A 16,456-nucleotide genomic window follows, 5' to 3' on the forward strand; every position below is an offset into this window, starting at 1 on the left:
AAACACACAACAGAACATTTCATGTTGACTTTAAATCCACTGTATTCACCTGCACTTTAGTTTTGTTGAATTGTTTCCACTTTTTTCTACATTCATGCTTGCTTTCTGAGAAGTAAGCATTTTTAACGCTACAATTTTAGCTCAACAATAAATCACGGTGTGTCTAAAGCCGGCATATACGTTTCCCTCTGAAACCTTTATGGGTCCTCTGTAAAATAGCTGTTTGCGCCCTACTCGTTGTTTTTCAATATCTTCTTACCAGCTTGACCATATATCTTCACAGACTCTCATTAAAACTGCTTGCTTCTTCCACAGCATCTATAGCGTCTCGATTTAATTGCCGTGGTCTATAAGTCCTCCTCTTCTGGGTGCTGGCCCATTTTTTCCTTGTGACTCTTTATGATTCTTTATGCATAACCCGGGTGCTAGAAATGAACACGCTTGTGAGGAGAATGTATTTACAGGCTGTGATAGGGGTTGGTGGTTTGATCCCAAAGCTGCTGAAATACAACAAGAAATATTTCGGAACATTCACATTTTGTCAAGTTTCGCAATTGTGGAATAATGGGTTTAGAGGCACAGTTCACCTAAAAATGAACGATGTCATCATTTAGTCACCCTTATGTGATTTTAAAACTGTATGACTTTCTTTCTTCTGCAGAACAGAAAAGAATATATTCTGAAGAACGCTGGTAACCAACAACCTTTTGGTATGATAGACTTCCATTGTATGGAAACAAAAAACAGAGACATTTCTCCAAATATCTTCTTTTAAAGAAAGAGTCAGATGCAGGTTTTAAAATGAGGGTGAATAAATGATGAACGAATAGTCCATAATATATTACGAGTGCGGCACTCGGCATGTTTATTTAATAAAACCCGTATCAATATGTCAAAGTTTTAATGACTATTAATGTCTCCATGGTAAGCCCTCAACCATTCATTTTAATGAACGATTGCAAATTGCCTGAGGATTTCAAGAATTCTTTTGAAATTTACTAAACTAATTCATTCGTGTTAGCTAATAGTCAGGAACTGTATTAATGGTGCATTAGCTCAAAATCTGTTTCTTGTCTGAAAGAAAAAAGACACACAAAAAAGAAAGTTTTGCATTGGTTTTGTGTCCAATCAATAAAAATTAATAGGTACTGTCGTTGTTTGGTAACCAACATTCTTCAAAATATTTTATTTTGTGTTAAGCAGAAGAAAGTAATACAGGGATGAACGACATGGAGATGAATCAATGATCACTCAATTTTCATCAACTATCCCTTTAAATTCATCTCGGTACAATATAACACGAACAATGTAAATGCAAGATCCAACTGCGGCAAATATGTGTGAACAAGAACTGCAAGACAAATGATTGACTCTAATTAGGACATATGAAAAATATAATAAAGAAAAAATGTAATGAATATTTTTGAACGACTCTCTTCTGATCGAATCAGCTGTGTGTGTATAAAGTAATAACCCGCAGGTAAGGCGAGCCGCTTTGACAAATGAATATAGGAGAGTTAACTTATCAAAGCCTCAGACTCCATCAGCAGCAAATTACGTTTTCAGCCAGCAGAAATGACCAGCTTATTAAAACCCGTCCGCAGTAATGACATTTAAATAAATAAACAGAAAGAACGGAGAGAAGCTGTAACTGTATAATTGGAGACATCCCTCGGGCGACCGCAGCGGTAAAACTCACACTCGGTGAATTTGGAGGAATTCAGGACGGAATGGCGATTAGAGGGTCCTGACAAATTGCGAGCGCCCCTTGATTGCACTCCTAAATGGTGCTCTTGTAGATTTGCCGAAAGGCCAGCGCTATGAGTTTGAACCAGTGCTTGTGTTTGGTTTGTTGTGATTGTTTCCTTTCCCTGTGGCAAGATTTTGGATCTGTTCAATTTAGCAGCGCACCAAATGTAAAAAGGTCATAGTAGATACGAAGCAAACCCAACAATACAGTTTGTTCGCATTATTTAAAGGGCCTGTGTATGTAATTTAGCGACATCTAGTGGTGAGGTTGTGAATTGCAACCAATGGGTCACTCCCCCCTTTCAAAGCGCTACGGTGGCTGACACAGGACTAAGATGTCTTCACGTTTCCGCGTCATTGCTGAAGGAGATAACTTGTGCGTTTGGGGCTTCTGTAGAAACAACATGCTAAATTCCATGTAAGCTGACCCGCGGTGTTTGTAGATAAAAATAGCTAATTCTTAAGTATTAAGAATATTACGCATCATTACTGTATGTAGGATCTTTAACACACCTATGAAGACATGCATATTATATTGAATTTCTGTCAAAAGATTCTTCAAAATAATACACGATGGACCTTTAAAGAATAGTAAGACCATACGGTATTCTACCTTCAGTGGTATTCTAGACAGTCTTCAGTATGCGATTTCTCTTTCCTCCTCATTTATTCTTGTTAATTCTAAATTGGCATTCAATCGAGACTAAACGAAGGCGAGAGGCTAAAAGGCAAGAGGCTAAAAGTTCTCCGTTCACGGCCTCATTAACCGCAACCTTCCAATTTCCACGAGGGCACCAAACAGTAAAGCGAATCATGAGGAATCTTACACTTACCCTGCTAGCATTCAACCCCCAACTCTTTACTAGTCAAGTCGGATATCCAAGGAGGAATATTTTTTCAAGCGATGCAGTCAACAGGGCGTTTAACATCCCTCTTAAGCAACACTGAAACGCCTCGAGGGGAATCTCAAAACGACGAATCCATTCCAAACAACCAAGTCCAGCACGCTTTTTCCGAGACGACGCACAGCTGGTCTTAATCAATCTCAACACAGGGCACAGCAGCCGATCATTATCAAGATTATTTTCTTGATTTGTGATGGGGTGGGCAGTAGGATGAAAATGTGATATCAAGTTCTAGGATGATATATTACGGTACAGGCTCATGATATAGTTACCCTGTGGAAAAAAACAGCATATGCTGGTTTGGTTCGTTTTGACGCTGGTTTGCACTGGTTTGTGCTGGTTTAAGCTGGTCAAACAAGCATCAAAACATACCGAACCCAGCATTTGCTGTTTTTTCAACAAGGTATGCTCTCAACACGCCTCCAATGTACAGCTATACCTTGTTCTAACATGCAACTGATAAACACACACATGCAAACGCCCACCGTGTGTTGTACCGGACACATGATGACTTACTACCCCATCGAACGGCTCGAAACCCAAAGGGTTTTCTTTGGAAAGCGATCATTACCTTGGAAAACAGACAACCAATTACCAATCACAGCTGTCATATTGACCACCCGTCTCGAAGAACCCTTAATGGTCCCATGCCGTACAGCTGTCTTTAAAGGAAATCAATACACCAGAAGACCGCTCTGCTCATAGCGCGTGCTGCAATCCTTACAGTGCATTCAGAACGGGCGGTTAGATCCGGGCCATTCTTCAAACGAGAACACATCTCAGACACTGCATCTCCGACGTCTGGTTTATTGCACAAGCCAGCAGGTTTGCCCATGAGCACCTGCGGCGGCAGTTGTGTAACTACTGTGGAATGAACTTTGTCTTTCTGCTTCTCCATTAAACATAATGAGCGTAAGTGCCCGCTGTTCATGATAGCCTACACGGTTCACTCTAATTGAACGAGTTTATACGGCATCCTGTTATTGGCCCGTTATTTTCTTTGTTTACTGTGTATTTGAAATACATGTTTGTGAACGCGGCAGGACGCCTTTGGCTTGCCCTCTGAGGAACTGGGAAGGCACTATTCTTTACAAGATAGCTTTGTAACAGTGTGAACTGGGAAAAGTACTGTAAATATTAAATGTAGTGTACTCTGAACGTTACTCTACGCTAAATGCATTTTGAAATTACCTGGCAAATAAATAATTTAAATATTATATTAATGGTAACAGATTTTATAATAATAATAATCAAATTATATCACAAATTAGTTATTAAAAATAATTTAAATATATTATTATTATTTCATATATTTTAAATAATAGTTTATATGATGATATATAATAATACTTAAAATAAAAATAATCATAGTTATTGCTTTTATTATATTAAGTATGCTTATTATTCTTAATTACAACGATAATAACAACATTGTGATTATTAATAATTATTATTATTATAGGTATTATTAATAGTTCATGTTAACACAAAGGGATAGTTCATCCAATTTTTTTTATTCTGTCATCAGTTACTCACGCTCATCTAATTTCACACCTGCATAAATTACTTTGTTGTACTTTGTCATAAAGAACACAGAGAAAGATATTTGGAAGAATATTAGCAATTTTCAGTTCTTGGACATCTTCCACTACTATCGTAGGATTAATCTTTTTATTTTTTTGTTCTGTTGAACAAATGTTTCAAACATTATAAATTGCAAATTCATTTTGGATATAAAAGACCTCCCTGGTGCAGATATGGAAGAACATCGCCCTTATGGGTTGCCAGATGTATAACATTGATTTTTTTTCTTCTGTAAAAAAAAAGAGCAATTTCAGCCTTCAGAAAAAAAGCGAAGTGTGTCAAGTGAAGTTTCGTAAAGACGTTGAGGCTAATCGTTTACATTTTGTCTGCCTTCTTCAAGCGCTCCATTTCCAGACCTCATCTGCTCTTGTTTGAATTGAGCATCTGGGCTGTGAGAACACTTGATTTGCATCTTAGCTGTACAAACGATTTTGTCTCTTGATACCGATATGCGCACGAACAAAGCCGGCAATCACCGCTGTGCACGACTCCGAGGAATGGGCAAGTACAGACAAATGGAGGCTTTGAATATCAGAAAAAATAAATGATGGACAATTCACCAAAAGTAAGGGTTTCGCAAACACAAAAACACACAAACTCTCTCTCTCTCTTGCTTGTTCTCCGAGCAGCCTTGAAAAAATGTGCAGCCATTAGCAGGCCACCAGGACCGCACGCAGTTAGCCGAGTAGCTTATGTTGGCCTCAGACCCCGCACAGCAAGCTATTATGCTTGCTTAGGGTTATGGCCTTTGTTATTATATGTTTTGGAGCGCAAAAGAAAGCAAATGAAAACAACATCTCAATGCAAGCTCTCGCTGGGGTGCCATGGCCACTTATCGTTGTTTTCTCTTGGAATTCTATAAAGCATCACATGTAGGGAGTCTGCGTTCAAAAGCATTATAGCAATCTTCAAGCCTCTGATAATAGCTAGCTGTACAAAACATAACCAGTATCCATGTTCAGGCACAGAAGATCTCGCTCGATGTAAAATCTTCTTATTTAAATGAAAAGTTCAGCAAAACATTCTGTTATTCTTTACTTATATTTCAGTGGATTTTTGTAGGAAACTAAATATCTTAGCCTTTCAATGCTAGGCTTCAAGGTTAAGACGTAGCACTCTTTCTCTCATTCTCACAGGGTGGCTGAATTGTTGAGTTTCCCCATAGCAGGTTCATTATTCATTCATAAGACTCCATAAGACCCCCCTTACGCTCCCCCGTCTGATTTATTGGCACCCAAACGTCGGTAGTCAAGGCGATATTTTATATCCGCATCCGAACTGCAACATCTCGGCAGGTTCCTACAGACCCTTTCATTTGTCCACTGAGAACCCCACCGCCACCCCTCCATCCCAACACACATCAATGCTTGAGAGGTCCGCCGGCTCCCTGTGAAGACTTTTGTCGAAGCCAAAAACAAGAACCGAATTAAAACTCTGTAATGAGGTCGGTTCAGGTCCCTGCATTGTTAAAGAACCTAATTATCGAGGTCACCATAGAGGAATCCATACCGCTCGATGCGGTCAGTTGCTCTGTTCCAAAGGTTACCTCGCAGCTACCGGGTGAGGAAGTACAGTATAGTAAAGGTCATGAAAGGTTACAAGTGTCTGATTTCAAATGCATTACAAAAGCACACAAACAGCGCTCCTAACATGTAGAACAAAAAATAAGGAGTAAAATGGACAAAATATAAGTACAAAAGTGTTCAAAACTTTCTGCGTCTTATGCAGATTCACATCAAAAAGTTTATAGATATATTTAGTATTTGATTTTCTGTTTACGAATTTGATAGAAATGTCAGTTGACGTCATTTGACATCAACTCACGTAATGATACAGTATTTACAAATAGTTACCTTACCCTGATTCACAACGGAAAGAGTATACAAATATTTAAAAATTGAGTTTCCTTTAAAGGTTTTGCTAGAAATGTCACTTTGACGTTATTTGACATCAACTTACGTAAAGGTACAATAAGTATGAAAAGTAACCTTACTTATATTCACAACGAAAATGTTAAAAAAGAGATTTATAATTTGAGCTTTTGTTTACGATTTTGTTAGAAATGTCTGTATGACATCAATTTGACATCAACCCACGTAAAGATAAATACGAAAAATAACTTGATCCCTGATAGAGGGAACGAGACGTTGTGTCGAACCGACAGATGGGGGTTGGACACAACGTTGATGAGACCGATAGAAAGGGAACCTGCAGTTTTACGATTCAGACAGAGAGGGCGATACAGTAAAAGTTAGTTTTTAATATTTTTTACAATAATTACAACAACATTTTTGGTTTAAAGTACATTTATTTTATATATTTTTTTATTAAATATTTTTACAGACATTTGTTATTTCTATATTTTTACGAATATTATATTGTTTTTGAACTGCATCCTGGGATTGCCTTGTCTGTGATTGTGAACAAGATGTCATAGAAGGCAGTAATATGAATATGCATAAACCGACGATGTATAAACACAAATCTACCCTGTAATCAGCTTTACCATGTGACCTTCCTAGAACTGAAATATTGACATAACACATCAGTGGACTAGCGATGAAACCAATCTGTGCTTGACATATGTCTGTATTTTAAGATCACGCGTGTCTATTCAAGAGCCTTCGATTTTATATATCATCTCATGCACGTTCATTTCACATCTTGCTTTTCAACAGGTTTCAGACGGATTTTATTTCAATATCAGAGTTTACATAAAACCTCTCTTTGAAAGCCTGCATTTTTACATGGCTGAGAAACACAATTGCAAATCATTATAAATAATTTTTATGGTGCAAACAAAGCAGTTTTACTGAGTTTAAAACTAAGGTCATCGTAGATGTTCTGCGTCATCGTAGTTAATGCACAGACAAACTGCATTAATATGAGACTAATACATTTTAAAGCAAATTATTTCCTCGTGACTGAAGCAGTTGTTGTCAAAATTTGCTGTATCTGTTTTAATTATATGTTATATTATTATTGAAATATTCATTATTTTTACAATGGCAGATTATTTTTGGCCTTGGTAAAATGGAATGTAAATGAAATAAAATCCGTGAATAAATATGATTGAAATACTTTTACATCTGATCCACTTCTGAAGCCATCTGATCTCAGAGGCATAATGTTAAGATGACATGATGTTGGAGCTATGAGCTTAAAAGGACAAAACAACTCAAAATTAGTTCAACCAGGTCAGATTTTTGTTATCATTTTTATAATTATTTTCAAAATAAAATAATTTTTGAAATTATAATTGTTTTTGGTATTGAAGTTGATTTGTCTTACATACTTGGCAACCCTGCTGTATACCAGTGTAGTACACCCACCAGTGCTGTATGTTTCATTCTTTCGTTCCCTCGAGCTGTACATAGGGAAAAATTTCCCATTACAGATTGTGAACAAAGAGGAAAGAGTATAACAAATGGAACCAAAAGAGAAAATGTGAAACCACGAAACGTGACCAAGACCAATTGATCACGGTGTGTGAGGAAAGTTTCCAAACAACATTTATTTTAAAAAAAATTGTCACACCACTGAAACGCAGGCCAGTGTAATGGACAAGATGCTTTCTGCGTAATTTTTGTTCTTTTTACAACCCACACAGGAAAGTGACGTGGACAATATGATTTAAAGTGGTACAAATAACAATTTCATTACAGTAAATCGCCCGCAATCCACTCATACTTAATCCAGTCGTTTTAAAACAAAATAGAGTTTTTACAAACTGATTGATGAAATAGTCACGCCCGACTCTTTTTTTGTCCGTTAAATATCATGTTGCACATGGAAACGTGTCTAATTATAGAAGAATATGGGTTGTGGATAAACCTTTGTGTCACTTGTGTTGCCAGATTTCATCCGTGGAAAGGAGACTGAAGCCACATCGTCTCTAAGCACATATACATTAATTTAGTAACAAATCATTTTTATGTGGGCACACCCTCTATCCTCAAGTTATAATTGGACGTCTTGCCATTGGGGTCCATCACTCATGTTTGCATGAAATCTATAAAGACTAATTAACCGGAGTGTCAAAGGTTAAACATGTCAAAGGACTCCTCCTTCAGCATTCCTGTTGTATTCTCATCCATTTGGATGTTATAAGAGTATTTGCTGGAATGATGACTGCCGGGTATTCTGGGATTGCTATTAGTAAGCTTTCCAACCCCGAGCAGTTTACAACTTAATTATGAGTCACCGTATAAAGATTGAAGGAAACTGCATAGGTTCCAAACTGTTGTTGTGATTAGAGAACTCGAAAAAAAAACACAATCTGTGTAACAAATAAATAAAACTTTAATATAATTTAATTCATTTTTAATTATAGTTTTTTGTAATAGCTGTTGGGTAAACAAGGGAAGCATGTTGAAACTAGGCCAGTGGGGCATGTTGTCACAAAAGGTCAATATGTGTTTCAAGCTCCTACACAAAAAAAGACTTGTATAAAATGCATATAAATTCCATATACAATGCGTATCTGTGAAGTACACAATGCTAAAAACTATAGAACAATTAAGCTCAATATTAAACTTATAAACGAATGAAAAGCAAGTACGTACAAAACACTCCAGGAGACGATAAACAGTGCTAATAAAACACAATTTTTGTGTTTTTCTAGCACAAAACAAATAGAGGATGGTAACTGTTAGACAATAAATTCAACAAGTGCTGTATTCATCATTAAAGCAAGAACCCCCGAGAGCTTTCTGAGAGGTAAAAAATGGCCATTATATAATTTGTGAAACCGCCAAAGTTAATGGATTTAATTACAGAGTGCCGTAAAACCAAAGTGCTTTAAGCACTGATGCCGCCTATAGAGTAAAGAATGATTAACTGCTTTGATTTTACCCTTTTCCCTTTCATCTCATTTATTTCGCCTTCACAAGCATTGCTAATTTAATCTCGCGTGCGCTCGCTTTTCCGGAGCGAAGCCCGTACATTCGTGATCGATGCAGACAACACAGCCAAGCAAAACATGCTTCTGTCTAACTTTGTCTAAGGATTGTGTAATGAAAAAAACTCTTTGAATACAATCTCATAAATAATGTGCAACTATTTTTATGTGTGTCTCTAAAATTTCATTGCCCCCATATGGCCATCCCATAAAGACTAGAACTAAAGGGTCAGTTCGCCCCAAAATGGAAATTCTGTCAATTACTCATCTTCAAGTTATTCCAAACCTGTATAAATTCCTTTGTTCGGTTGAACACACAAGAACGATATTTGGAAGAATGTTAGCAACTGAGATTTCTGGGGCACCATTGACTCCCATAGTAGAAAGAATTATTGTAAATGATTTTGTTATATTTAACAGAAGAGAAGATATTTTGAAGAATTGAGGAAAATAATCAGTCCTGGGGCACCTTTGACAACCATATTCTTCCAAATATATATATATAATTTCTTTGTGTCAACTTGTGGATTTATGGCAGAATTTTCATTTTTTTGGTGAACTCCCCATTTGAGTATCACCTTAGGCAAGAGATCTGAGAAAACGTTAGATTCGCTTTTGTTTTAACGCTCGATATTAAACTAGAGCAGAGGATTAGAATTCCACCTTTGCTCACGATTGGACTAAATCGGTCCGTTTCATTGATTCGAGGAATCCATCAATGGCCGCAAATGAGTAATAAGACAACACCACCGACGAGCCCATCCGTTCCTGCGGCCGGTGGGCGCGCAGTCATACACTTCATTACAGTTCCTGACCTGCCACAGAGAGGAAATGAATCAGGAAAGTGGAACAAGTCCATTACCCTACAGGTGGACATAAACGCCCCGCTTGACCCTTAAATCAGCGAGCGGGGTGTCAGGATGAGACCCCCATTCCCTCCTACCCCGCTATTGATCTGGCTCTCTCAATGCGCACTCGGCGCACATCGTAACTACTCGACGATTTCATACATCAATGTGTGAAGCGCGGTTTAATGGTCTCGGCAAGATGAAGAAAAAGAAAAGTGTGACATAAACAGAAATAACCATTTATACACAACTCTACGCCCCAAGTTCAAAATAACGCTCCATGAACACAAACATACATCATGAATAAACAAAGAAATAAACATGCATCCTTGCTTTGAATAAACAAACAAATAAATATCAAATAGGCTGTTAATGCAGATACTATGGAGCTAAATTAATTAATGGGGAAACATACCACAACCGGATGAACATTAGCACAGTCTGCTTGTTTGGATTGTTGTCATCACGGGGTACGAATTCTGCTAAACTGTTTGTGTATTTCTCTGGAGTACACGCTGGGCGTGTGTTTAGATAACAGAATTTGCTCTTGCAGTTGTGTTTTGTGTTACCCAGCATGGTCTAGTATTTGCACCGTGTGTGCGACGGGAGTGTGTTTGCTTGTCTGTGTAAAATGTGTAAATTGTTGTAAATGTGTCGCATCAGTACATTATAGTTATGACAAATGTTGTGAAAACAGTGAATATTGTGTCTCAGTCGTTTCTCGGCATTTGCTCTTGCGCCATCTTTCCTTTGTCTTGGTCTCATTTGCTTGGCCACGAAAGGAGAACATTTCTGAAGATATAAACAATTGTTTACAAAAAGAAAACAAAATATATCATGTGAGACGGTAGCATTAGGTATTGTTCTGGTTGGTGGAAAATCAGTTTTTTAGAAATACTGTTGAACATCCGAAAATCCTTTATAAAGAAAAACTTTGTTTTATTTATTGAAGAAAAAAAGTACAATATAAATGTGGACTAGAACACAAATAAAGCAAAACAAAACAAAACGAAGTGACACTAAACAAAGCGAACCGAAGCAAAGCAAAACAATTCCTTTACTTTTGTAATTTTTTATACAAAATGATATTTTGTGGACTTAATACTGGCTTAATATAAAAAACACACACTGTACAGTAAACAACCCACTATAGTTTGTTTTGTTATGCGATTTTAACAGCTCACACCACAAAAATAAACCAGTGTGCAGTGAACCACAGTCGATAACGTATACTTTGTATCTCGACATTCTCCCGGTCACACTATATTATAATATAATGGCATTCTCATACCTGCTTAACGATGAATAAATTGGCGATCGGAGATCAGCCAGCGTTCTTTGCATCTCCAGAAGACAGACTTGAGGCCGTCTTCTGTGCGTTGAGTTTTGGTTGTTTTTCCCAACGGACAAAAACTTAAAACAGTGAAGCAACCATGAAGTCATTCTCAAGCCAACTTTTCCCAACTTTTTGACACCGTGGTAAACAGACGCTGCTATACTGTAGCTAGTGTCCTCTGTTGACAACATAAACACACCATGGTTTGAATTAATACAAAATAAAAATACACAAAACCAAAGCCCGTGGGGCCCAGATAATGAGGTTGGATAGGAAATCCGGCTCAAACACACAAGGGAACCTAGTCTGGAAATGGGTACAAAATATTTACACTTTAGACAAACATGGTGTGTCAAATTATCAAGAATCTTTGCAGTAAATAGAGAAGATACAACATATATGAGAATAGGACTACAAACAGAATGGCATTGTTTTTTATACAAATTTATTGCAAATATAGAAAGATCTATTTGTACAGAAATTGTAAGATAAGGAAAAGGAAAAAACACCAGCACAGAATGAACAAGAGGCGACAAAGATCATTTGAAACAATGGAAGCTAGGTCGACATCAACTGCATTATGGGTCCAGAAGGAACTTATATTTATACTAATCCCAGATCAGTCGGGTGCTTCTTATTGAATGTGAATATGACTTTTGTCGCTTTTTTAAAAGAGCTCCTAGAGACAGGGGTTAATTATATGGCAGACAAACACCAGCTAATCGATCAAATTTGGATGCCGAATCCAATTGAATGACTATGAATTTAAGTTTTGTTTTCAGATGCAACTGACGTAGGTCTTACGTTTTCCCAACTTGATTATATTACCATCCAGGTTGCCCAAACAAGATTCAGTGTCACGGACTCTAAAGGGTCTTATGGCCTGTCGAGAAATTTTCTGAGATAATTCCCCAGGGTTGTATGGGTCACAGCAAAACTCCATTCAATCGATTGTGGCAAGCAGAGTATATTAGTTAGGTCAAAGATATTAATATTAACAAGATGCGCCACAGCCATTACAACGAATGGGTAGGAATGCAATGCACAATATGTCCACTCTTGCGAACGAAGTCCCGCCTTCCAGGGAAACGAGCCAATTGTCGATCAGTATTGACTGATGATGATTCTCAGGGATCTCGTGAGGTGCTTGCTAGCATGTGCGCATGCCCCTGAAAAAAAGTAGCGCAATTTGATCTAAGCAAACCCAAGTACAGTTCATATCAGGTTTCATTATTGATTGGACAAATGCTGTTTCATTGTGATTTTTGTCAGCTATTAAATAAATATCTGACTTCCCCATTTAAGTAGATACGACTTTGGACTTGCTTTTAACTGACTAGCGGCATTGCAAAAACGGCTGCCGAGTGGCACAACTTCCGTATCGGACTTTGGTTTGGTGGATTGAATTTGGACCGTCATACTCTTGACTACAATTCGAAGGTTTTGTGACCTTCATCCCCCATTTTATACTAAACTATATAAAGCATTTAAAGATCTCCAAGTTGAGTATAAAAGTAATTTGAGTGTTGGGATTAAAGTGGCCAGTCGATGGCTATAGAAAGACTCCAGGAGTAGTTGACTCGCAACGCTTTGATCAACTGTCGGAGGACTTACTTTGTCAATTTCTCTTGACAACCAATCGAAAGAGATGACAAATCATCCCCTTTGTACTTGTTTTGACAGTCTTGTTCCGAGACGCTGTTGTTATACAGCTCTTTTGAGAACCCCGTAGAGGATGAGACCTTCAATGTCAACATCAATAACGTATGAAGTTCATTTATCATGGTGTGTTATGAAAACACTAAATAACGCCAAAGCAGTTTCTAATTTAACAAGAGGAACTCTCAAGGGATGAATTACCGTAGTCAACTGAGGTAAAAGATTCAGTGTACGAAACCAATGTTGAAAGGGGTTAAATTTGTAGGCCTACTAGAAAAACAGCAGATCAAAGTTCAACAAACACCAAATGTGTTGTTAAAATAACAGGTTACCCTGAAGCAATTTACACCGATAAATGGAACACCAAAACAATTTATCCTCATTCGGGTGAAACTGTTGGAGGCAGTGGGTGAGCGTTACTTGGCAATTTTTAATAATTTGATGTTGATGGTTGACGGTTGACTATCCTGACCAATGGTCGCTCTTTTGTTTCAACAGGGACGCATGTCAATTAACCCTTGAAGAACTAAGCGAAAAAAAAAGGGTAAATAAAAAGTGCACAAAGTGCATTTTTTTATAATAGATCACATAGATTAACCATGTGGTGATCTAAGATTAATTCACTGCCACAACTGAATAAATAAGGAATGCAAACAAATTTAAATGCGATGGTAAATGAGACGCTCTGAAAAATTCAGTAATCGCTGTGGAAAGGTCAAAACAAAATGCATCACAGGAAAAGCTTTGAAAAATGAGTGTTTTTGACATACGTCCACTCAATATTCTCAACGAAACGTTTTTAAGATCATTGAAAATACAGGAAATCATGCAAATATAACACTTTATTTCATTTTCATGTCGTTTTCTCATGTCTATATTTTCATCTTAGTTACAGATCATTGCACGACCCCGACCGTTTCACAAAAAACCCCACACCCCTCCCCGAACACACTCCGGTCCCGCCCGATATAATGATATACAGAACAAGCTGGGTAGAAAAACAGTCATATACTCTTTACAAAATTCACAGATGTGTCGCAGTTTCTTTCGACATAGTAAATTACTTCTTTCTGATAGGTAACCTAAACATTGTAAACTTGATTGGCACACTTGACAAACAAATAAAACACACATAGTTTGAAATGATTCATAGACAAGAAAAATGGTTTCCCAAAATGCCCTTCTGGTCTGCTTCAGGCACATCTACCGGCGCCCGCTGGTTTTGTCTTTATAACTCAAGAAATCAACAATGTCTGCTTTTTAATGAACTTAAGACTTGTAAGGAGGAACTGGCAATATCACATAAATCGCATTTCATTAAGTCAAAAAAGTGAAAATGGGAAAATGTAAGATACAGGGCAGTGTGAAGGTGTTATTAGGCTGGATATAACAGATAGCTACGCACAGCTATCTTCAAGATGATTATCCTTGGTGTATTATCCGCACATAGAGAGCAAGATCCCACACGCTGGTCGTAGACTCATTAATGGGCCGACGGAATTAGACACGTTCCAAATAATATCACACCCTGTGAGAGGCTGAGCTCACGCTGATCGAAAAATTACAGACGACCGTCAAATGTCAGTGTTGGAAAATAAGTAACCAGATGCGTTCATATGATTAACACTCACTCGCACACCAATCTTATATACCATGTTAGCAAACTATAACAGGCAAGAATGGACGGAAAATGGAGAAATTTAGCCAGAAGTAACAGCTTATTTAGCTAAGTTAATGAAGCGACAGGATTGTGACAAAACTATATTTCCCATGATCCTGGCGGCACGACAAGAATGCAACATTTACGTGAAACTTTGTCATTCATTTGACTGCACAATGTAAAAAGAATTGCCGGACACAAAACAGATTTACAACGTGTTAGCAGCTACACCGAATGTTTACATGACGATTCTGAACTCAATGCCATCAGAAACAAACACAATTCAGTCAAATCTGAAATAGCAACACATCAAATCTTTAGCATGAGCTTCGATGACTCCTAATCCTTCTTAGCTCCTTTCTGAATTCAATCTTTTATACAACGCCATTGCAAACCTCATTAAAAGATACTGAGCGTCATAGATAACTGATAGCACCGCTACGGTTAGCTAGCCGATATAGCATTAGCGTCTTTCTGTGCCGGATTCCCCCAGCATTAAAAGCTCTTAAATTGAGTCAGAGCGATAAAACAGACCCGTAATGAAAGCGCAAGGCCAGGCCAGGCTCCTGTGAGAGCTGGATTATCCTCTTTATTTGGGAAATTGATTTCATTTATTCCGCTAAAAGCAAAGGGGAAAGAAACGGGTAGAACAAAAGGAAGCTAAGCTAGCAAAAAATAAATCATTTCGGAATCTGCACTGCTAGCGTGTATTTTTAGAAACGTGAGAACGCATTACGCCATTATCAGTCATTGAGAGCTAAAAAGAGGGCCGTAATTGTCAAAGGAAAATGAAAGGCTATCCCTCTCCATTACAGTAATATTGAGATTATTCCTGTAATTTGGCTCCATGTTACTTGACTATCTAGAGTCTTAGCTAATATGAGTCAGCTAATGGCTATGATAGGGATCTTAAAGAGATTCATGGGGTCTTTATGTTAAGACTGAGTACATGATACACAACATGTCAAAACCAGCTGCAAGTCAGGGAGAAACAAATGAAGGAAAGACAAATGAACAAAAATACAACAATCTGAAATATGCTGCTTTACGTATTTGTACAAATAAGCTTCTTAATACATGTTTTTAGACTTATTGTTTGAGTGATTCGTCATTATAGACGGTTTCAGCTGCAACATAAACAAACGTTATGTGACCCAAATTTCACTTCCAGTAGACCTCCACAAAGAACCAATCACTGTTGAGAAGTTTTAATAGAATTTAACAATTAATATACAATAAAATATTTATATGAGTTATTACTAATTGTTGTATTACAACCAAACACAGACGTGACCAGGCCAGCCATGTGTCAGATGAAACCCTCCGTAGGCTTGAATAAAAACATAATAACTTGCTACACCTCTAAAACAGCCTTTCTTGGTGACACCACTGTCATATAAATGATGCACATTTCAATTTTTAATGAATAAAAAAGGCTAAACTTTTTCCTGCAAACATGTCACATTAAAGAAGTAAAATATAGCGTTCGTTTCCTGAAAAGTAGAACTAGATAGGAAAATGTCTCTCGCTGAATTGGTTCTCCTCCTCGGCCTTCTTGAGAGAATATCTCACTGCGCATCATCTTTTCTCCCCCACTAGTGAGGCACATCCACTTTGCATTTCACTAAATGGTACGTCGCGCCTGGAGGTTTGAACAAAATGCTTTTGCAATTCTACCGAAACTATTTTTTGCATTTATCTCTTTCTCTCTCTCTCACGATCTCGTGCTCAAAAATACATTCGCTCCTTACAAATGTTGTTGGCGTGACAACTGGCTGCAGGCCCTGAATTTATCGATTGTGGAAAGCGGTGCGG

This window comes from Triplophysa dalaica, chromosome 10, assembly GCF_015846415.1.
Source record: "Triplophysa dalaica isolate WHDGS20190420 chromosome 10, ASM1584641v1, whole genome shotgun sequence".
In the NCBI taxonomy this organism is placed as follows: domain Eukaryota; kingdom Metazoa; phylum Chordata; class Actinopteri; order Cypriniformes; family Nemacheilidae; genus Triplophysa; species Triplophysa dalaica.